Here is a 22531-nt window from a genome sequence, read left to right on the forward strand (position 1 = left end):
ATGGAAGGATGTCAGATATCATGTACTGCTTCATTCAGGACAGACTCCCTTGTCCTCTTTTCTCTCACTTTGCCACTTTTTATGCCAAAGTGGTAAGTCATTTATCTGGCTCTATTTGAGCAGCGCTGACAGGCTCACCTGACCCAACATTATTTGAAAGTCTAATTTCTGCAGTATATTATCCATAGACTACTTAGACTGCAAGGAGCAATTTTTCCAAGGCAGAGTTCAAGCAAAGCTCCACGGTCAGTTTTTATTGTAAAACACTTCAGACTGACCTCATCTTAGAGGTGAACCGTGCATGTCTAACATAGTAAATGATCTGAAAGGAAAAGACTTAATTCAGAGTAGTTGAACCTGCCAATCTCCAAAGTTATTTGATCACAGAACCCATGTCTTCTGCATAACTGTGTTGATATTCTGAGGAACTGATTGTGGACACACTTGGAGGACTCTTACACTGCACCTGTATGCCTTGAAGTACTGGTTGAGGCTTAATTTCCCAAACATCTTTTATAAATACAAGCAGTGTGCCTGGGGCAGGGGGTGGCAGGAGTCTCTGAATACCTGTGGGAAATTGTATCACAAAGAGTCTAAAAGACAAGTGAGCCAAGAGTACAGAATAAGAACCGTGCTTTGAGACACCAACATATCAAATATGTATGTTTTGAGATGAGAAAGGTAGTGTGAAGGAACTAGAATGTAATGTGGGTTCAACTAGGGTGATTGTGATGTTCTTGAGTTAATTCTCTTGTACTTGGGAGGGAACAAATGAATGGAGAAGATGAAAGGAAAGATGGATATGAAGATGGGATATTTGAAAGAAGATTTTATGTCCTTCACAAAATCTTTTACCTGTTAACCCTATCAAGAAGGTAAAAAATTGAAATCTAGAGGTAAGTGTGTGTGTGTGTGTGTGTGTGTGTGTGTGTGTGTGTGTGTGTCTATCGAACATTAAGTTACTAAAACTCATCATCTCTGGACTCTAAACTAATATCAATGTCGTAGTCGTCGCTAAAACTTTTCAAAATTGTGAAGTTCCTGAGCAAGAGACCTAATAGCCTACCATGTGTGAAGACAAGAACATAGCCATAGATTAGAATGTGTAGAACATTTTTTAACCTTTACTTTCAAGTCTGTCATTTTTATGAATGTTCTTAGAACCTCTTTCTCTGAAGAGAAAGATGGACTCTGAAACTGAAGATGGACTCTGAAACTTTCTGTATTTTTTTAAGAGACAGACTCTCTAATAAGTTAAACAGAAACAGGTGAGCTTAGATTTCATCCCTTATTCATTTTCCCACTTGAATTTATATAACAGAAAAATGCATGTGTGCCCTAGGTTGACGATCCCGCTTGCATCCCCTATTGGCAAATACAGTTTTTTGAAGCAGGTATGTAAGCGTGTATCCTATGAAAACTTCCTAAATTTAAGCTTGAAATCACAAATCATGCATAAAATGTGTATTTCAGGTAAAAACTCTAAAGAGAGTGGTTCCTGGGTGGCTCAGGGGGTTAAAGCATCTGCCTTCAGCTCAGGTCATGATATCAGGGTCCTGGGATTGAGCCCCACACCGGGCTTTCTGCTCTGCAGGGATCCTGCTTCCCCCCACCTCTCTCTGCCTGCCTCTGCCTATTTGTAATCTCTCACTGTCAAATAAATAAATAAATATTTTTTAAAAACTCTAAAAAGTGTGTACTCTGTCTAAAAGTTCATAGTAAAACTGAGCAATTGAAATTTCTTACTATTTACGTTTGTCACAGCAATGTACGACCACATATGAAAGGCCATTCCAAACTTAATTTTCAATTTGGCTCATCTTACTTCATTGAGAATCTCTTTGTGGGTCTGTTTTTTTCCACATCTCTTCACATGTCTTCACATGGTCACTCTGTTCATCAAAGTCTGCCCTCAGGAAAGGAGCTGATGGGTGAGATCATACTAAGTCTTAATAACTGATATGGATGAACATATTATAGGAGGAGTTCATTATGTTTTTTTAATGTTAACCCTTGATTCTTAATGAATTAAGTTCTTGTTGTGAAATATCATCTATATTTAAAAGCTATCTGTGTTCCTGATCTCAACGGGAAGGCTGCAAGCTTTTTCCCATTGAGGATGATATTTGCTGTGGGTCTTTCATAGATAGATTTTATGAAGTTCAGGAATGTTCCCTCTATCCCTATACTTTGAAGCGTTTTCATCAGGAACGGATGCTGGATTTTGTCAAATGCTTTTTCTGCATCAATTGAGAGGACCATGTGGTTCTTCTCTCTTCTCTTATTGATGTGTTCTATCACACTGATTGATTTGCGAATGTTGAACCAACCTTGCAACCCAGGGATGAATCCCACCTGGTCATGGTGGAAAATCTTTTTAATGTGCTGCTGGATCCTGTTTGCTAGGATCTTGTTGAGAATCTTTGCATCCATATTCATCAGTGATATTGGTCTGAAATTCTCTTTTTTGGTAGGGTCTTTGCCTGGTTTGGGGATCAGGGTAATGCTGGCTTCATAAAAAGAGTCTGGAAGTTTTCCTTCTGCTTCAAGTTTTTGGAACAGCTTCAGGAGAATTGGTGTTATTTCTTCTTTGAAAGTTTGGTAGAATTCCCCAGGGAATCCGTCAGGTCCTGGGCTCTTGTTTTTTGGGAGGTTTTTGATCACTGCTTCAATCTCATTGCTAGATATCGGTCTATTCAGGTTGCCAATTTCTTCTTGGTTCAATTTTGGGAGTTTGTAGCTTTCCAGGAATGCATCCATTTCATCTAGGTTGCTTAGCTTATTGGCATATAACTGTTGGTAATAATTTCTGATGATTGTTTCTATTTCCTTTGTGTTAGTTGTGATCTCTCCCTTTTCATTCATAATTTTATTAATTTGGGCTTTCTCTCTTTTCTTTTGGATTAGTGTGGCCAACGGTTTATCGATCTTATTAATTCTTTCAAAAAACCAGCTTCTAGTTTCATTGATACGTTCTACTGTATCTCTCGTTTCTACCTCATTGATCTCTGCTCTAATCTTGATTATTTCCCTTCTTGCAAGTGGAGTTGGTTTGATTTGTTGTTGATTCTCCAGTTCTTTAAGGTGTAGAGACAGCTGGTGTATTCTGGATTTTTCAATGTTTTTGAGGGAGGCTTGGATGGCTATGTATTTCCCCCTTAGAACTGCCTTTGCTGTATCCCATAGGTTTTGGACCGAGGTGTCTTCATTCTCATTGGTTTCCATGAATTGTTTAAGTTCGTCTTTGATCTCCTGGTTGATCCAAGCATTCTTAAGCAAGGTGGTCTTTAGCTTCCAGGTGTTTGAGTTCCTTCTGAACTTTTCCTTGTGATTGAGCTCCAGTTTCAAAGCATTGTGATCGGAGAATATGCAGGGAATAATGTCAGTCTTTTGGTATCGGTTGAGTCCTGCTTTGTGACCCAGTATGTGGTCTATTCTGGAGAAGGTTCCATGTGCACTTGAGAAGAAGGAGTATTCTGTTGTTTTAGGGTGGAATGTTCTATATACGTCGATGAGGTCCATCTGGTCCAATGTTTCATTCAATGCTCTTATTTCTTTATTAATTTTCTGCCTCGATGATCTGTCTATTTCTGAGAGAGGCGTATTAAGATCTCCTACTATTATTGTATTAATATCAATATGACTCTTTATCTTGATTAATAGTTTTCTTATGTAATTGGGTGCTCCCATATTGGGGGCATAGATATTCACAATTGTTAGATCGTCTTGTCGGATAGTCCCTTTAAGAATTATGTAGTGTCCTTCTGTATCTCTGACTACAGTCTTTAGTTTAAAATCTAATTTATCTGATATGAGAATCGCTACTCCGGCCTTCTTTTGAAGCCCATTGGCATGAAAGATGCTTCTCCATCCCTTCACTTTCAGTCTGGGTGTATCCTTAGGTTCAAAATGGGTCTCTTGTAGACAACATATGGATGGGTCCTGTCGTTTTATCCAATCTGCAACCCTGTGTCGTTTTATGGGCACATTTAGGCCATTCACATTGAGAGTGATTATTGAGAGATAGGTTTTTATTGACATCGTGTTGCCTTTGAAGTCTTTCTGTCTATAGATTGTTTCTATATTTCTGTTCAATGATATTCTTAGGATTTTTTCTCTTTTATAGGACCCCCCTTAATATTTCCTGCAGTGTCGGTTTGGTGGTTGCATAGTCTTTTAAGCCTTGCCGGTCTTGGAAACTCTTTATCTCTCCTTCCATTTTAAATGTCAGTCTTGCTGGATAGGATGCCCACTCTCACCACTCTTGTTCAACATAGTATTAGAAGTTCTAGCAACAGCAATCAGAAAACAAATAGAAATAAAAGGTATCCAAATTGGCAAGGAAGAAGTCAAACTCTCTCTCTTCGCAGATGACATGATTCTTTATATGGAAAACCCCAAAGACTCCACCCCCAAACTACTAGAACTCATACAGCAATTCAGTAACGTGGCAGGATACAAAGTCAATGTACAGTGGCTTTTTTATACACCAACAATGAAAATACAGAAAGGGAAATTAGAGAATCGATTCCATTTACTATAGCACCAAGAACCATAAGATACCTGGGCATAAACCTAACCAAAGAAGTAAAGGACCTATACTCGAAGAACTACAGAACACTCATGAAAGAAATTGAAGAAGACACAAAAAGATGGAAGACTGTTCCATGCTCTTGGATTGGAAGAATAAACATTGTTAAAATGTCTATACTGCCTAGAGCAATCTATACTTTTAATGCCATTCCGATCAAAATTCCACCGATATTTTTCAAAGAGCTGGAGCAAATAATCCTAAAATTTGTATGGAGCCAGAAGAGACCCCGAATTGCTAAGGAAATGTTGAAAAACAAAAACAAAACTGGCGGCATCACGTTACCCGATTTCAAGCTTTACTACAAAGCTGTGATCACCAAGACAGCGTGGTACTGGCATAAAAACAGACACATAGACCAGTGGAACAGAGTGGAGAGCCCAGATATGGACCCTCAACTCTATGGTCAAATAATCTTCGACAAAACAGGAAAAAATATTCAATGGAAAAATGACAGTCTCTTCAATAAATGGTGCTGGGAAAACTGGACAGCGATATGTAGAAGAATGAAACTCGACCATTCTCTTACACCGTACACAAAGATAAACTCGAAATGGATAAAAGACCTCAACGTGAGACAGGAATCTATCAGAATCCTAGAGGAGAACATAGGCAGTAACCTCTTCGATATCAGCCACAGCAACTTTTTTCAAGATATGTCTCCAGAGGCCAAGGAAACAAAAGCGAAAATGAACTTTTGGGACTTCATCAAGATCAAAAGCTTCTGCACAGCAAAGGAAACAGTCAACAAAACAAAGAGGCAGCCCACGGAATGGGAGAAGATATTTGCTAATGACAGTACAGACAAAAGGTTGATATCCAGGATCTATAAAGAACTTATCAAACTCAACACACACAAAACAGATAATCATATCAAAAAATGGGCAGAAGATATGAACAGACACTTCTCCAATGAAGACATACAAATGGCTATCAGACACATGAAAAAATGTTCATCATCACTAGCCATCAGGGAGATTCAAATTAAAACCACATTGAGATACCACCTGACACCAATTAGAATGGCCAAAATTAGCAAGACAGGAAACAACGTGTGTTGGAGAGGATGTGGAGAAAGGGGAACCCTCTTACACTGTTGGTGGGAATGCAAGTTAGTGCAGCCACTTTGGAGAACAGTGTGGAGATTCCTGAAGAAATTAAAAATAGAGCTTCCCTATGACCCTGCAATTGCACTGCTGGGTATTTACCCCAAAGATACAGATGTAGTGAAAAGAAGGGCCATTTGTGCCCCAATGTTTATTGCAGCAATGGCTACGGTCACCAAACTGTGGAAAGAACCAAGATGCCCTTCAACGGATGAATGGATAAGGAAGATGTGGTCGATATACACAATGGAGTATTATGCCTCCATCAGAAAGGACGAATACCCAACTTTTGTAGCAACATGGACGGGACTGGAAGAAATTATGCTGAGCGAAATAAGTCAAGCAGAGAGAGTCAAGTATCATATGGTCTCACTTATTTGTGGAGCATAACAAATAACATGGAGGACATGGGGAGATGGAGAGGAGAGGGAGTTGAGGGAAACTGGAAGGGGAGATGAACCATGAGAGACTATGGACTCTGAAAAACAACTAGAGGGTTATGAAGGGGCGGCGGGGGGGTGGGGGGGTTGGGAGGTTGAGGGACCAGGTGGTGGGTAATGAGGAGGGCACGTACTGCATGGAGCACTGGGTGTGATGCCAAAACAATGAACACTGTAATGCTGTAAATAAACAAATAAAAATAAATAAATTAAAAAAAAAGCTATCTGTGAATTGTGTGCTGCCCTTTCTACACTTGATCTTAGCCAAAAGGCCGAGAAGTGATGTGTTTTGCCCTTTCTATATATAGCTAACATTTATTGAAAATTTATATGTGTATATATGTTCACACACTTTCTCAGAAATTCAGGTGTTACATATGGAGCATCAGACCATTGAGAAGAGTGTGCATGAATCCCTTTAATCAGATTGTCTCTGTGTATGTGTGATTCACTGAAAGTTTAGAGCTACTAATTTTCATGTTTTCCCAGTTGTTTATCAAACATTTAATATAGGGACAGAAAAAAATCCTTATCTATTATGTTCCTGTTATTTGAAAGACAGGAAATTTTTGCTTTCTAAATGTGGAATAACTAATATTAATTACATTGTCTTTTTTATGCAAAACTCCAAAAGTAATTAACTGTGGTTTAATAAATGTAATATTTTCACAAAAATGCTATTCAGATATTTTCAGCTACAAAGACAAAATTCAAGTGTGAATAACTGCAGGTGGTTCAGTTTTCAAAGCCTCTAAAAACTCTAGAACATTGAAACCTCCATGGTATTTTATCTCCTCAAGAGAGAGAGCTGGAGTGGAATCCACAGTTGCTTGAAGTTCCTGATGTTGGGTATTGTGGAGGGCACATATTGCATGGAAGCGCTGGGTGTGGGGCAAAAGCAATGAATCTTGAAACACTGAAAAGAAATTAAAAAATAATTTTTAAAAAAATGTTTGTAGTTTCATAATGCCTTGGCATTTCAAATTCAAGATTTAATAATCCCTCACCTGCTAAATCGTCAAATGCCCTTTCATAATGGGATGCTATAGAATGGCAGCCATGGGACAATATTGTCTTAAGCCATTGATAGTGATAAAGAACCTGCAGAGCAACAAGGGAAAGAAAAAGCCAGAAAGAAAGATTCTGAATGGACTTAATGTGTTTTTGCTTCTTCAAAATAGGCTGGAGAATATTAACTTTAACTGACACAGTTATTCCTTTTTTTTTCAGCCTGCAGCATTACATTACATAATGTGGAAAATAAAATGAAAAGGATAGATATGCAAAATAGTAGTTCCTTGTATGAATAGTGCTTTTCATTATATTATTTTCATAATGCAAAGAAAATAAGGATTTTCTTTGCTTGACTAGACTTTGCAATGAATACAATGGAAAGACAAAATCAATATGAAATGAAATTTACATAAAGGCTGTTTTCTGTGTGGTACAGATTTATACACTTCCAGAGTACATATGTTTGGCTTTGTAAAGCTGTTTATTTGTTTATTTATTTATTTGACAGACAGAGGTCACAAGTAGGCAGAGAGGCAGGAAGAGAGAGAGGGTGAAGCAGTCTCCCTGCCAAGCAGAGAGCCCAATGCGGGGCTCGATCCCAGGACCCTGAGATCATGACCTGAGCTGAAGGCAGAGGCACCCAAGTGCCCTGTAAAGCAGTTTAAAAAGAAGTACCTGGAGTCAGTGGCAATAACCATGTGGCAGAATAAGTATGTTATTTATAGAATGGTGGTAATAGAATCCTGCTCAAGAACTGTTACTTTATAACTCTGACAGGTTTTAAATTGGACTAATTTGGGGCCGATACTTCTTTAACCATGTAAGGATCTTAAACCCTTACCTTGAGTCAGTGCTACTTGGTTATTGTGTATAGGACTATGAGCAAAATGTTTCATTGTTATTATTTCTTTTTGATGTACCAAAGCCTAAAATTTCTCAATCTTACCTCAACCACCCAGGCAACAGCACCATTGTTTTCTCCACTCTACATGACAACTAAGAGTAAGGAAAGCAATTCAGATTCCTTCAAAATTCATATAAGATTCACATTCGTATTTTGACTTTACCTATTAATTATGAGAGGTTCAGATAGGACCATACTTTTTTCATTTCATTAACCCCTTCTGTTTGTAAAGAACGAAAGGCACAAAAACAGGAAATTAGCCACATCTGTGGTATTACTCAAGTCATTATCTTTAGAAATTGTAAATAAAATATGAATTAAAACACACACACACACACATGAATATATATTGTATATACATGTGGGTGCTGTTTATAGCCCCTTTCCACTCTGGCTCACCAAAACTTGGAGTGTGACTGTGTGATGGAGGGGCAGGAAAAATGGATGAGCTGCTAAAGGATTGTCCTATTGTAATACTGCTTGCTCACCCATGGGGATGGAAGCAAGAATGAATTATCAGGGCAGAGCAAAAATACTAAAAATTATTAGCTTAAATGATAAGTGAGATCCAACTGGCAGAAATTCAAAATGGAAAGGAAATCACAGCATCATTGGAATTTTGAAAATCAGATGATCTGAATGGTGAATTCTACTTTAACCATCCATCATCTATGTTGTACAGCTTTAGTTTTCAATTTGTTTCATACATTAAAGCAAAACTCTGTCTTACCATAACTTGTACTTAATTCTGTGATTCTAGAGTAATTTTATTTATAATATTATATTTAAATAATGAAGTAAGGAGTCCCAGAGTTTTGCTGGACTCCAAATAATTTTTGTTTTACAATGGTGGTTAAAGTAGAATTTAATCAAGTTACTAGTATGTGTACCATTCTGAATTAAGAGTCTCTGAGGGCATTAAAATTTGAAATTTTAAATCACTTTAGAGTTGCCAATTAAACTTCATACATTGGGGCAAAATGTAAATAGAATATAGTCTATTAACAGTTATTAATATAATATCAGTGCAAATGCAAGCACCAGAATAGTGAATGTTAGCCTTATACACCTGTGTTGATACATGGTGTTGAATATATGACTTGTCTTTATTATAGTCTCCCAGAAAATTGAATGCATTATTAAACAACTTAATAAAGAACAAAAGAAAAAGTAATACTGAAGGTTTTTTTTTCTGTTTGTTTTTTAATTTCAAAAGTTCAAATATGCATATGTTTGCTTATAAGTGAGTAAACATGTATTACACATACATGTACACATTATTAAGGCTTGTTCTTAATTGACTGATTTGTTTCTACAGGGCAGAGTATATTGTCAATAAATCCAAGAGTTCACTATTTATCAGGGCAATTAACTTCATGGTTAAATAACCAAAAAAATGGTAATTTTATGGCTTAATTTCTTAACCACTTGCTTAATTTTTTCACGTTATTCCCCAGTTTGAGACCTTCTATGTGACCCATTAGGACTATTTGACGTATCTTTCTGTATTTCTTTTTTTTGTTGTTGTTGTTGTTGGTGGTGGTGGTGGTGTTTTCTCTCTCTGTGTATCTTAAATGTCTTCCAATTATCTTCTGCAACTAGCTACAGAATTATTAGTCAGCATTATGATACAGGTATTAGAATATTAGTGATTTGGGATCACTGGGTGTTGAGTGAGCATTGAACTATGTAAAGAGAGTTAAGTCCAAAATACCATAATTTTTCTGAGTTGTCTTTGGGTTGGAGATGGTGGGAAGAGGGAGAGAGGAGAAGGGGAGAGATGGCATGGGGAGAAAGAGAAAGAATAAGCAGATAGAGGAGAGGGTTGGGAGGGGATGTTTTGGGATCCACATCAGTATGTCTCACTAGGTTAGCATTTATTCAAGTTGGTCATTATCAGAGTGATCTGGGGGTGCTGATCAGAAATACGAGGAGCATTGAATTAGGACAATGTTTTTTGAAAGGTCATATTAAAATTATATATCCCCTTTGATAAGCTTGAGATATTTTCTTTAGTTAGGTCTAACAAAAACGTTATTGCCAAGTGATCAAATATTTTTCTAGAAAAATTTGCACATTATTGTCCACCATATAGCCTGACATTTGCAGAGTAATTGTTGGCTCTGAGTTAGATGCTGGAGATGCCAATGTGTGTAAGATGCAGACCCATGTCAACCTCAGAAGAGTGGACATCTTAGAGATTCCAGGACTATAAAATCATGTGCTTGTTGTAATATTGTATTTGTCACTTTCAGGCACTTTAATAGACTTAAAATTTTGTAGAAATGCATAGAGGGTTGGGTTTCTTAATTCTTAAAGTGAAGAATTTATAGAGATAACTTTTAGGTTGACTGTTAAGGAGAGATTTAAATATATATGGTTTGGATGAAAAGGAATCAGGCTATGATATTTTAATTTGTGCACAGAGCATGAAGAAAGGTGGCAGGTGTGTCAGCTGCATTTCACTCTGCCTCTGTGTGACCCTGGGGTAGATGGGTATAGGGAGAGTATTGGGTTTGGACCTGCCATAAGATATAAATATAAAAGGATACTAAGAATATGATTTTAAAGGACAATGGTAAGCTACAGAATTTGAGCATGGTTTATAAATAGTGGGACCTATTAAGTATATTTTTAAACTAGAGGTGACCATTATTGTAAAAAAAAAAAGATACTGTATAAGAATGATAAATTTAATAGCAAGATAGCATTTGGAGAGATAATAAAATTGTGGGCAAGTCGCAGAAGAAATTGGAAGACTACTGCAATTATTCAATAAGAAAGGAGAAGTACGTGACCAAGGGTCATCAATGTGGAAATGCAATAAAAAGAGTGTATTTGAGTTTAAAGCCTAAACTGAAAGAAAACTCCTTCTGTCACATTTTCCCTTTTACTCTTATTCCTCCTATTCTTTCCTTTCTTTTTTTTTTTTTATATTTTCCATGTAGGTATTGGTACTCAGTGCCTATCCTGTGCTAGGCTGTGGGAGTGGGGAAGCGAATGGATCAAAGATATTTCCAGAAGGTCGAGCTTGGTGAATAGGGCTGTTAACTATGACAGGGAATATTTTAGGAAAAGAAACAGTTTTGCAGCAGGGAATAAATGGACTTTGAATTTGGACAGATTGATTTGGAAATGCCTGTGGGACTCGCTTATTGAGATGTCCAGCAAAGAGCTGAAAGGGTTCCTTTACATTACTGTGGCTGTGTGCAATGAACAATTCCCTGATGAGCTCAGGACCTCCTAGCACTAGGAAGAGACATGACTTGGCCAGATGGCCTTGAGCCAGACATGTTATATGGAACTCTGATGAGAAATAAGTAGCAGTCTTGAACCAAATGGAACACAATGTCCTTCCAACTATACAAGTCTGTACGTCTGTGGATGTGTAAGAGACACACACACCTTGACTTCTTTTTAAACACACCTAGTATCGTAAGCATTATTACATCTGTTGACATTGTTCATGTCACTTTTCTGAGCTTCTTAACCCCGAAAGTGAATGTCTGGACTACTATGGATATTTGAATCCTCTGTTTCCCCTCAGCCTGTTCATGTCTTGTCTGATAAGCACATATTCATGGGATTTGCCACAACCTAAATGTCACTTAGTACTGCATATCTCAACCAAATTAAGGTAAATAGTTGAGGACATATTTTCTATTCAAATATCATTAGGGTATCCCATTGTAAATTAAAACTCTGGAAATTTTACACAGTTCTTGGTGATTTTTTTGGGGGGTTGAACTTGTCACTAGTAAGAAATAAGGGTGAGACAATATTTTTTCAGAGTATCTGCACTCTTTAAAGTTAAGGTCAGGTTGTATTATAATTATTATTCCTATTAATTTTTAAGTTCTCTACATTCAGACTTTCACATATGCTTTTGTGGGTTTTGAAGTCTTTGGAAAGTATGTAAAATGATATGCTATTCATAATTCAACATACATGTAAATACAATTCATACCTTTCATAAGATTCTAAAATGTAGCACTGACATACACCAAACTATCAAAAAGAGAATGTGATGTTGGATCTAACATCTTATTTTTAATTTCTATATGTGTATCTGAAATCATTTGCCTTCAATACAGGAACATTAGTTTTAGATTCTGTGAGGTTTTTCTCTGGATGAGGTTAAACTCAGCAACGTAAATTCTTAGGAAATCTGTTCCTGCCATTCAGTTATCAACCATGAATTTGACAGGTGAGTTAAGATTAAAATTTTGACCTACAGAGCTATTTTTGCACTCTTCAGTTCTCAACATTCTCTGAAATGAATCAGTTTGGTCATTACTGAATGATTCACAGCAGTTGAAACAGGCACTGATTAAGGTAACATAAATGGCTTTTTATAACCCTAAATAAAAGGAAATGATGAGTTAACATTCAGTGAATAAAAGAAAAAGTTAAAAAATTAAACAAACATTGTGATCCGAAGGGGCACGTGTACCCGAATGTTTATAGCAGCAATGTCTACAATAGCCAGACTATGGAAAGAACCTAGATGTCCATCAACAGATGAATGGATAAAGAAGATGTGGTATATATACACAATGGAATACTATGCAGCCATCAAAAGAAATGAAATCATGCCATTTGCGACGATGTGGATGGAACTAGAGTGTATCATGCTTAGTGAAATAAGTCAATCGGAGAAAGACAACTATCATATGATCTCCCTGATATGAGGACATGGAGAAGAAACATGGGGGGTTAGGGGGATAGGAGAAGAATCAATGAAACAAGATGGGATTGGGAGGGAGACAAACCATAAATGACTCTTAATCTCACAAAACAAACTGGGGGTTGCTGGGGGGAGGTGGGATTGGGAGAGGGGGAGCGGGCTATGGACATTGGGGAGGGGAGGCGAACCATAAGAGACTATGGACTCTGAAAAACAACCTGAGGGTTTTGAAGGGTCAGGGGTGGGAGGTTGGGGGAACAGGTGGTGGGTAATGGGGAGGGCACGTTTTGCATGGAGCACTGGGTGTTGTGCAAAAAGAATGAATACTGTTACACTGAAAAAAATAAATAAAATAAATTAAAAAAAAATTAAAATAATTGACATTATTGATGGAATTATAAAGTGGAAAGAAAACTTCTGGAGAAAAATATGTCAAAATCAAAATTAAAGTGATACTTTTTTTTAAACTTCATGATCTCATGTGCAGCACTCTAAGTAAATGCATGCACAGGTGACCAAGTATGTATGTACTGTAAGTTCTGATGGTAAAAGATTACATCAAGCTAACTGGTAAATATTCTAGAGTACCAACAAATGAAAACATGGAATTCTATAAAGAATGAGTTAGCTATACACGCAGTGACTTGGAAAACTTCATGAATGAAAATAAACAAATTATATGGGTGCAATCCCATTTTATAAGTGTATTTTATATACATTAAAAGTCTGGAAAGATACACAGATACTGTTATCTGTTAGCATTCTCTCATTCAATAAATGTTTAGTGAGCCCAAATTATGCAGTATGCAACATAGTGGCCAAAAGACTAATGAAACAGTTATTAAAAATAAACTGTGATGGCTTATGATAAGTTTGATATTAATTGAGGTTGTGAGGCTTGCATGCGGGAGGGAAACTACCAGTATAAACATCTGGGAAGACATTCTTGGGGAAAAAAAAAAAGATGTTTCATTGAAACCAGAAAGGGAAGGAAGAATCAACCAGGGAAAAATTATTTCAGGCCAAGGGAGTAACATCTAAGAAAGAGTACAGACCAAAGAGGTTTAATTTATTGAAGGAACTGAAAAAGTTGGGGATAGATTGTGGAGTACAAGAGAGATTTACTTTTTGGATGAGCACTATGCATACAAGTTGACTTCCTATTTATAAATTTCTATTTTTGTTGACAGACATGTTTCCATTAAAGCACACATAACTAAGAAATTAGCTAAAATTTATCACAAAAATTAGACATTTAAAATAGGATACAGAAAAATAATAAAACAAAAGAGGTTTCCAAACAATTAAGTTGAAGCTGAAAACAAAAGGAAAACACAGACTGTGTACACTTCCTTCCCTTTCTGAGTTGGAGAGGAATACAGTTATTTTAGACGATATTTATAATAGACTTAAATAGAAACATTAAATTTTTTAAAAAGTGTATATCTTTTAAAATCAGATTCTTATTCTATAAAGACCCACAGGAATATTTGTACCAACATTGCTGTGAAACACTTACCTGACCTTCCTTTCAATGATTCTTTTAAGGACTCAGGTGTCCAGGTCGATATCTTGAGGCAAAAGCAGATCCAAAGGTCTACATTAGTGTTTTTATCCTCATTGTATCCAGTCCAGTTCTATTTTCTGTAATCCTTTCCAAAGGGACAGATGAGTAGTGCTAAACCTTGGCTTCATGTTAGAATCACCAGGAGAGATTTTTAAAAATGTGATGCTCATGCCCACTTCAGGTCAATTAAATCATTATCTCTGGCATTGGGACGCAGATAGCAGATGTTTTTAATCCTCCCAGGTTATTCTTACAGGTGACTGAAGGTTTAGCCTATTAACACCTTCTGTGTATAAACAACGTTGCCTAGAGTCAAACTGGGGACAGCATCACTCAAATGAATGAGTCCAAAGAATGGAGTGAGTCAAGGACTCAGAATGACAGGTCTCAAACTTCACTGACAGGTTGGGTGGGGAGGTTGTTTGGGATGTGGCCATTTGAAAGGTGTTCTATGAAGAATGGAGGAGGACTGTTTGCTGGAGAGATTAGCTATAATACATAGGAGAAAATTTAAATTAATATAGTGTAGAAGCCAAGGGTAGACTGCCCCAAAATGTGCCACTTTGGGAGATGATTTTAAATAAAGGTTACTTAAGAAACAGTGCAAAGACACTCAGACCCTCCTCTGTACCCCTGAAAGCAGGAAACATAAATCCCATTTGAAAAATGTACTCACCATGCTAAGAAGTAAAAAGACATCCCATTGTCATTAAAAGAGCTGACAGAGCTGTACAGACAAACATTATTTTTCTTATCACTCTCTCTGCCCAAATTCCACTTAAAATTCTTTACTAACTAAGGTTCCCAAACAACAGCTTTCTGTATCCTGTGAATGAATTCTTTATACATTTACTGCCTAACTAAAATGTATTAAAAACTGCCAGCCTTCTTCATTTCTTTTATTTATTTATTTATTTAGCCTTCTTCATTTCTTTAAATCTCAATTTGGGCTTTTATATGCAGATAATACAGTTGCTTTTTTCCCCTTCTATTTATCTGTCTCATCTACATTAAAATCTTAGTCCAGCTAGAAGACCTTGAAGGGTCGAGATAAGAATTTTCTTTCTCGACAACTATCATATGATCTCCCTGATATGGGGAAGTCGAGATGCAATATGGGGAGTTAGGGGGATAGGAGAAGAATAAATGAAACAAGATGGGATTGGGAGGGAGACAAATCATAAATGACTCTTAATCTCACAAAACAAACTAAGGGTTGCTGGGAGGAGGGGGGTTGGGAGAGGGGGGTGCGGTTATGGACATTGGGGAGGGTATGTGCTATGGTAAGAGCTGTGAAGTGTGTAAACCTGGCTATTCACAGACTTGTACCCCTGGGGATATAAATACATTATATGTTTATAAAAAAATAAAAAATAAATAAGAAAAAAAAGAATTTTCTTTCTCTACAATAACATTACATATGTTAAAAATAACATTAACAAAAGCTTTTGATCTTGATGAAATCCCTATAGTTCATTTTTGCCTTTGCTTCCCTTGCCTTTGCCGATGTTCCTAGGAAGATGTTGCTGCGGCTGAGGTCGAAGAGGTTGCTGCCTGCATTCTTCTCAAGGATTTTGATGGATTCCTTTCTCACATTGAGGTCCTTCATCCATTTTGAGTCTATTTTCGTGTGTGGTGTAAGGAAGTGGTCCAATTTCATTTTTCTGATGTGGCTGTCCAATTTTCCCAGCACCATTTATTGAAGAGGCTGTCTTTTTTCCATTGGACATTCTTTCCTGCTTTGTCGAAGATTAGTTGACCTTAGAGTTGAGGGTCTATTTCTGGGCTCTGACACAGCAATTACACTACTGGGTTTTTACCCTAAAGATACAAATGCAGTGATCCGAAGGGGCACGTGTACACGAATGTTTATAGCAGCAATGTCTACAATAGCCAGACTATGGAAAGAACTTAGATGTCCATCAACAGATGAATGGATAAAGAAGATGTGGTATATATACACAATGGAATACTATGCAGCCATCAAAAGAAATGAAATCTTGCCATTTGCGACGATGTGGATGGAACTAGAGTGTATCATGCTTAGTGAAATAAGTCAATCGGAGAAAGACAACTATCATATGATCTCCCTGATATGAGGACATGGAGAAGAAACATGGGGGGTTAGGGGGATAGGAGAAGAATCAATGAAACAAGATGAGATTGGGAGGGAGACAAACCATAAATGACTCTTAATCTCACAAAACAAACTGGGGGTTGCTGGGGGGAGGTGGGGTTGGGAGAGGGGGAGGGGGTTATGGACATTGGGGAGGGTATGTGCTATCATGAGTGCTGTGAAGTATGTAAACCTGGCGATTCACAGACCTGTACCCCTGGGGATAAAAATACATTATATGTTTATTAAAAAAAAAATTGGAAGGGGAGGCGAACCATAAGAGACTATGGACTCTGAAAAACAACCTGAGGGTTTTGAAGGGGTGGGAGTGGGAGTTTGCGGGAACCAGGTGGTGGGTAATAGGGAGTGCACGTATTGCATGGAGCACTGGGTGCTGTGCAAAAACAATGAATACTGCTACGTTGAAAAAAAATAAATTTATAAAAAAATAACGTTAACATTCCTAGGACTCTCACTTCTGTCATATGTGAAATGAGAGTTAACTAGTTCGTTCCAAAGTTGTGGTAATTAAATCAGAAAACATTTGTAAGCATGGTGCATATTGTGGTTCCCTTAGAGTTCAGAGGCTCAACAAATAGAATAAAAAATAGAAAAGTAGAGAATCAGGATCTTTTATATCTTATTTGTCAAATGTATGATAGTTTCCATTCTTGGTTTCCATCAATTAAGTTTTTTTTTTCCTTTTACTGGACACTAGTGCTGTTTTGTTCATAGTAAAAAGACCCAGAAAGCAGTAAGTAGAAATTGTACGTATTATCTTGGACAGGTTGGATGAGTAGTGCTCTTTTTGGTGTTTTGAAGATATTTGAATGTCCCTAATGCACAGTCTGTGGAATGCTTGCCTATACATTGGTTTTCTATTGCTGTATAACAAGTTACCACAAATTTCCTGCATGTTGGAGAAGGTCATCAAGAGCATGTGACTTACAGTTGACCCTGTAAGTAGACCTTGGACAATGGGATGCTCGTCACCCTCTCCCCTGAACTTGGAATGTACATTTTGCTCCATGTTCCCATGGTGGGAGCTATTCGAAGGCTATAGCTTTGAAAAAGAAACATGCTGTTTTGACCATCTGTACCCCATATGTGGCTAAACCAAGTAAGGCCCCTGTATGTACTTTTAAGATTCTGGTGGGCTGGCATAGAAATTTACTTGTCCTGCGGCCACCCAAGAGAGGCCTCATATGGAAGTTCTCTTGCTTCTTAAACTTGCCATCTGCCAGTCTGGAGTGTTTTGCCTCCATCTTTGGTCTCTGCTCGCCCTTTGTGTATGGGGCCACTTTGAAAACCACCAGTGCTTTAAAATACCTGTTTATTAGCTGAGATCTGTAGGTAAGAAGACCAGGCTGATGATGCCAGTTTTCCTGCCCAGGGTCTTACAAGGCAAAAACAAGTTTTTAGCTGAGTTGCTTTATCACCTGAACTCAGATTCTTTTCCAAGCTCACATGATTGTGGCTGGGTCGAGTTTTTGGAAGTTAGAGGGCTGAGCATTTTGTCTCCTTTCTGGCTTTTAGCCGGAGGTCCCCTCCTCTTTTGGAGGCAGCCTGCATTCCTTGTCCAGTGGCCCCCTCTGTCGTCAGAGCCAGTGACAGAGAATTTCCTTCTGATGTTTCAAATTTGTGACTTTCTCTCTCTGATGTCTCCATCTACAGTTAAGGGGTTCAAGTGATTGGAAAAGGCCCCCGGAAGAGACTGGTGCTTTCTTAAAGTCAGCGGTACCAAATATACTAGTTACAGGAGTGAGACCTCCTCTGTTCACAGATTCTCTCAAAGAGGGAAAGGATGATACAAGGATAAGACACTGAGGACCACCTTAGAAGGTGGTCTACCCCCTCATTTAAGAGGGAGCAGACTGTGTCACATGTTAAGACGACTTGAAAGCACAGAAGGAGAAAACTGTCACTACTTTGCTTTGTCAGTGAATATTGCTTTTTATTGGCTATGGTGTATAAGCCTTGCTTTAATGCCTACAAGAAAAATAGGGGGGGAAGCATAGGAAGATATTAACTCATGAGTTAAAAATATAAACTTTGCTTTTTCATTATAATTTTGGTGCCTAGTAAAGACTATATGCACTATTATTTCTTAGTTCTTTCCTTCCTTTTCATTTTTAATAAATAAAATTTCTCATACCACCTCATCTCATGACAAGTAGATATTTAAGTATATAAACTTAAACCTTCCTAAAGAGTGACATTAAGCAAATAAAGAACCAATTTACTGTTTTTTTTTTTTTTGTACGTTGTGTTGTTTGATACAAGAAGACAAGAATAGCTTGGTGGCACTCTTGGCTGCATTGAGTAGAGCTGGTTGTATGAGTTCCATGGACTTACCACAGAACAAGGAAGGTATCTGCTTGCAGACTCTTAAAGTTGTAAAACTGCTCAACACTTGTTTTAAGTATTTGGCTGCTTTCTTAATTCCCTGTAACCCTTTAAGAAATGGTGTCTGGAGCTAGGAAATATTGTTTAGGTTTGAGCCAGCTTTCTATTTCTCAGAACCCAGCTAAGGAAATACATATAATTGTTTTCAAAAAATTAGAAATGAATGGATTAATGGGTATTAATAATAATGCTTGGCCTTGCTTGGTTAATTCAATATTCCTGAGGAAAGTAAAACAAATACTGGCATTTTTTTTTGGAAGATTTCTTCATAATTTGTATTAAAACTGAATACAGTGCCATAGATATTTGAATCACAAAGGGTGTTTGTGTGTGTGTGTGTGTGTGTGTGTGTGCTGATGATAAAAAAGAAATACCTTAGGATGATTGATTTCATTTAAAGTTATTTGATTCAAATTTATGGTGTGCTCTATTTTCACTCATGTACTTTTAGGAGAATTCAGTGTATCAAAATATAATATAAATGGGCATCAGACTGCTGTGTAGCTGAATTTAAATTAGAGTGTGCATATCCTTGTGGTGACATGAGGATTTCCCACTGGCATATAGACTCAATTGATTGAGGATACCAAAAAATAGATTATTTATTTGGTCATAGTATTGATGGATGGAATGACACTGATGACTGAGTAACAGATCCATTTGCAAGGCAGGTGGTTTGCAATTCTCTACTTTAAACAAAGCTGCAGAAGGGCCTAATTGAGTTTGCAGCCAATATATGATTAAAATAATTTTTCATTATTTAAATAATTTTTAAAGAATTGATTTGATGTTGATTTGAATTGATATTGTTAAAATAATCTGATCATTTTAATAAAATTGTTGATTAGATCACTGATTTTGAAATATTACTGAAGAGTTTGAATAATTGAGTGACATTGCTATAATGAAAGGTATTTCTTACATGTTCATCTATTTATTCACATGAGCAAAATCTCCATAGTTAACAGTAATAAAAACAAAAGCTAAAGAAGACACAAAAAGATGGAAGATCATTCCATGCTCTTGGATCAGAAGAATAAACATTGTTAAAATGTCTATACTGCCAAGAAATGTATATTTTTAATGCCATTCTGATCAAAATTCCACCGGTATTTTTCAGAGCTGGAGCAAACAATCTTAAAATTTGTATGGAATCAGACAAGACCCCAAATTTCTAAGGAAATGTTGAAAAACAAAAACAAAACCGGTGGCATTACATTACCTGATTTCAAGCTTTAGTAAAAAGCTGTGATCACCAAGACAGCGTCATATTGGCATAAAAACAGACACATAGACCAGTGGAACAGAGTAGAGAGCCCAGATATAGACCCTCAACTCTATGGTTAAATAATCTTCGACAAAACAGGACAAAAATATACAGTAGAAAAAAGACAGTCTCTTCAATAAATGATTCTGGGAAAACTGGACAGCTATATGTAGAAGAATGAAACTCGACCGTTCTCTTACACCATACACATAGATAAACTCGAAATGGATAAAAGACCTCAACGTGAGATAGGAATCCATCAGAATCATAGAGGAGAACATAGGGAGTAACCTCTTCAATATCAGCCACAGCAACTTCTTTCAAGTTATGTCTCCAAAAGCAAAGAAAACAAAAGCAAAAATGAACTTTTGGTACATCATCAAAATCAAAAGCTTCTGCACAGCAAAGGAAACAGTCAACAAAACAAAGAGGCAACCCACGGAATGAGAGAAGATACTTGCAAATGACAGTACAGAAAAAAGGTTGATATTCGGGATCTATAAAGAACTCCTCAAACTCAACACACACAAAACAGATAATCATATCAAAAAAATGGGCAGAAGAGCAGGAGTCAAGATGGCAGAGAAGTAGCAGGCTGAGACTACGTCAGGTAGCAGGAGATCAGCTCGATAGCTTATCTAAACACTGAAAACACCTACAAATCCAATCCGGGATCAAAGAGAAGAAGAAAAGCAATTCTAGAAACAGAAAATCAACGACTTTTGGAAAGGTAGGACTGGCGGAGAAGTGAATCCAAAGCGACGGGAAGATAGACCACGGGGGAAGGGCCGGCTAATGGCAAGCGGCGGAGCAACGGAGCAAAAAATCAGGACTTTTAAAAGTATGTTCCACTGAGGGACATTGCTCCAGAGGCTAAACCGTGGTGAAGCCCACGCGGAGTCAGAGTCGCCCCAGGTCCCGCAGGGTCACAGAAGGATTGGGGTGTCAGAGTGTCGCAGAGCTCAAAGGTAGTAAAACAGAGAAGCTGGCTACAGAGACAGAGCCGTGGACTGAACTCTCAGCTCTGGGTTACCTTGAACCAGTCGCAGGCTCATTGAGCTCAGAGTGCGACTGGAGGATGGGGATACAGGAGTGATTGGGTGCTGTTCTCTGGGGGTGCACTGAAGAGTGGGGCGCCAGGCTCTCGGCTCCTCGAGGCCAGAGACTGGGAGGCTGCCAATTTCATTCCTGTCCTCCAGAACTCTACAGAAAGCGAACCGGAGGGGATTACTTAGTCCAGCCACAGTAAAATTTACAAGTCTTAGTGACAAAGAGAAAATCCTGAAAGCAGCCCGAGAAAAGAAGTCTGTAACATACAATGGTAAAAATATTAGATTGGCAGCAGACTTAACCCCAGAGACCTGGTAGGCCAGAAGGAGCTGGCATGATATATTCAGTGCACTAAACGAGAAAAACATGCAGCCAAGAATACTATATCCAGCTAGGCTATCATTGAAAATAGAAGGAGAGATAAAAAGATTTTAGAACAAATAAAAACTGAAAGAATTTGCAAAACCAAACCAGCTCTACAGGAAAGATTGAAAGGGATTCTCTAAACAAAGAGAGAGCATAAAGTAGTAGATCAGAAAGGAACAGAGACAATATACAGGAACAGTCACCTTACAGGCTAATAATGGCACTAAATTAATATCTCTCAGAAGTTACCCTGAATGTTAATGGGCTAAATGCCCCAATCAAAAGACACAGGGTATCAGAATGGATTAAAAAAACAAACCCATCTATATGTTGCCTACAAGAAACTAATTTTAGACGCAAAGACACCTCCAGAATTAAAGTGAGGAGGTGGAAAACAATTTAGCATGCAAATGGGCATCAGAAGAAAGCTGGGGTGGCAATCCTTATATCAGATCAATTAGATTTTAAGCCAAAGACTATAATAAGAGATGAGGAAGGACACTATATCATACTCAAAGGGTCTGTCCAACAAGAAGATCTAACAATTTTAAATATCTATGCCCCTAAAGTGGGAGCAATCAACTCTATAAACCAATTAATAACAAAATCAAAGAAAACATCAATAATAATACAATAATAGTAGGGGACTTTAACACTCCCCTCACTGAAATGGACAGATCATCCCAGCAAAAGATCAACAAGGAAATAAAGGCCTTAAATGACACACGGAACAAGATGGACATCACAGAAATATTCAGAACATTTCATCCCAAAGCAACAGAATACACATTCTTCTTTAGTACACATGGAACATTATCCACAATAGATCACATCCTGGGTCACAAATCAGGTCTCAACTGGGATCAAAAGATTGGGATCATTCCCTGCATATTTTCAGACCACAATGCTCTAAAGCTAGAACTCAATCACAAAAGGAAAGCTGGAAAGAACCCAACTACATGGAGACTAAACATCATCCTTCTAAAGAATGAATGGGTCAACCAGGAAATTAAAGAA

General features: G+C 37.6%; 1 pseudogene; it reads right to left on the reverse strand.

The window, feature by feature from the left end:
• Window positions 1-6246: 6246 nt before the first annotated feature.
• On the reverse strand, window positions 6247-6421 carry LOC123939389 (annotated as a pseudogene).
• Window positions 6422-22531: the final 16110 nt, after the last annotated feature.

Source organism: Meles meles, chromosome 3 (assembly GCF_922984935.1).
Source record: "Meles meles chromosome 3, mMelMel3.1 paternal haplotype, whole genome shotgun sequence".
Lineage (NCBI taxonomy): Eukaryota > Metazoa > Chordata > Mammalia > Carnivora > Mustelidae > Meles > Meles meles.